A 2,500-nucleotide genomic window follows, 5' to 3' on the forward strand; every position below is an offset into this window, starting at 1 on the left:
CTCTGCAAAGGGGGTAGGACCTGGTCCCTCCCTGCTTGTTCAGGTACCAGACTACTGACATGTTGTCAGACTGAATGGCAATCATGCCCTGGGGGAGGTAACTGTGTAGTGCTTGTAGCGATAGAAGCACCGCCCTCATTTCCAGTATGTTGATGTGTAGGGAACTCTCGTCGGGGTGCCACTTGCCTTGGACTGACCTGCCCAGGTAATGTCCCCCCCACCCCGTCTGGGAGGCGTCCGTAGTCAAAGTGGCCACTGGAGGAGGAGGAACGAAGGGTCGCCCCTGATCCAGGTTGGAGGAAAGAAGCCACCAACGGAGGTCCTGTTTGCACGTCTCCGTGATCATAATGAGGTGACTGAGAGGGAGATCCTGATACGACCACTGGACTGACAGGAGCCACTGGAGAACCCTCATATGCAATCTTGCTAAGGGAACTAGAAGAACAGTAGCCGACATGGAACCCAACAGTTGTAGGACCATCCTTGCTGGGGCTCGGCGTTTGAAGAGCAATGCTCAGACTTGAGATTGTAAAATTTCTATCCTCTCTGTAGGAAGATAGACCCGCATTTGCTTTGAGTCTATCTCTACTCCGATAAATCGTATGCTCTGAGATGGCAGCAACACAGACTTTTCCCAATTGAAGGTGATTCCTAGGGAGTTGCCTAGAGATATAGTGGCTGTAAGGTTCTGTAAGAGTAGATGCCTGGAAGTGGCAGTTAGGAGCCAGTCGTCTAGGTATGGAAACACCTGGGATCCTAGACTTCTCAGGTGAGCAGTCACCACAGCCAAACATTTGGTGAACACCCTGGGGGCTGTGGTGAGACCAAAGGGCAGTGTGCGGAACTGGAAATGAGTGTCTCCCAGGCTGAAGCGCAAGTGTCTCCTGGACGCCTGATCTATCAGGATATGATAATAGGCGTCCTTGAGATCTATGGAGCACATCCAAACACCTTCCTCCAGCAGCGGGAGAATTGATTGTAAGGTGACCATCCGGAACTTGGACTTCTTGACAGAACGGTTGAGCTTGCTGAGATCCAAGATGGGCCTCATGTCCCCGGTCTTTTTTGGCACCAAAAAGAATCTTGAGTAAGTCCCTAATCCGGTCTGGTCTTCGGAGACCGGTTGGATGACTCCTTTTTGAAGCAGCTTTGAAATTTCGATGGCTTCGAGATCCCTTTGACTGGGTGGTGGGTCCGGGATTTTCTGGGATGGTGGGGGGGGGCTGAGAAAAGGGAATGTTGTAACCTCCGGCAATGATCCGGAGCACCCATCGGTCCTGAGTGATATTCTCCCAGGCCTTTAGGTGCCTCGGCGACCCCGACTGGCTCCGGAGCGGTGCAGTCGGGCAATCCTTCAGGGATGCTGGAAGGCTGAGGAGCCACGAAAGGACTCGCGGTCTCCAGTGTTGCGGGGGCCTCTGCTGCATCTGGGACGGCGTCTTCCTGAAAAATTCCCCCCCCCTCTGCCTGTAGAAGGGGGATCATCCTACTGTGAGGGATAAGTCTTCTGAGATTTGCGGAACCACATTTTCCCCCCTCTTCTAGCCTTGGGATAAGGCCGGAAGGGAGTGGAAAACCGTGCTCCTACGGCAGTCAAAGTCTTACCCTCTTGTTCACAGTGGGTCAAGGTGTCCTTTACCTTAGGTCCAAACAAGGAGGACCAATTAAAGGGGGCGTCGGCAAAGGAAGACTTGAAGGCCTCCGCAAAGTGACACAGGCGGAGCCAGGCTTGTCTCCGTAGAGCAACACCTGTACCCGCCGCTCTACTCGCCCCTTCGGCCGCATATGAAATGAGCCTCATGGACGAGTTCGATATTGATGATAGAGTAGCCAACTGAGAGCTAACCGTCTGGGCCAACTGCTCAGGTAGGTTACCAGAGAGGGTATCTGAAAGTTCCTTGACCAGATCCCTCTGAAGTCTGGTGAAGTGAGTCAGGTAATTCAAAGACCTTAAAGCAAAGGCTGCTGAAGTAAGGGTGCGCTTCCCGTACCGATCCATACTCCTGGACTCCTTATTAGGAGGATGGATGGACGTCGAAGCCTCTGCCACATCTTGCTGGGTAGCAGATGCCACCACCAGGGCATCTACGGCCACACCTTTGGATAAAAATTCCTTTTCAGGGGGAGCCGACAGAAGTTTATTCGGGCGAGCTGGCACCGGTTCCACAGAATCCGGGTGCTCCCACTCCCTTCGAGAGATCAAATCCAGGAGCTCATTGAAGGGCGGAGACACCCAGGAGGCAGAAGGCTGAGCCCCAAAGGCCTTGAGGAATACCGACTCCTCAGCGGAAGGGGGTTTGGACTGCCAGTTGCCTCGTTTCTTGAGGATTTCTAAGATGTCCACAAAGGAGACATCATCCGAGGATGACTTGGGGGACCCTTCCGGATCATCGAGGTCGGTGTCCGAGGTGAGAGACTCATCGGGCGAGTCGACGTGCTTCCTCTTACACTGTCTCTTCCTGGGAGGTTCCTCCGAAGAAGCCTCGGAAGGACCCCCAGG

General features: G+C 53.8%; 1 protein-coding gene across 1 annotated transcript in view; it reads right to left on the reverse strand.

Moving 5' to 3' along the window:
* Positions 1 to 2,500, reverse strand: part of MYCBP2 (MYC binding protein 2) — a gene marked incomplete in the record, with an annotated part of 5,088,083 nt that overhangs the window by 2,356,664 nt on the left and 2,728,919 nt on the right.

The sequence above is a fragment of the Protopterus annectens genome, chromosome 5.part1 (assembly GCF_019279795.1).
Source record: "Protopterus annectens isolate FY-2018-M chromosome 5.part1, PAN1.0, whole genome shotgun sequence".
Classification (NCBI taxonomy): Eukaryota; Metazoa; Chordata; order Ceratodontiformes; family Protopteridae; genus Protopterus; species Protopterus annectens.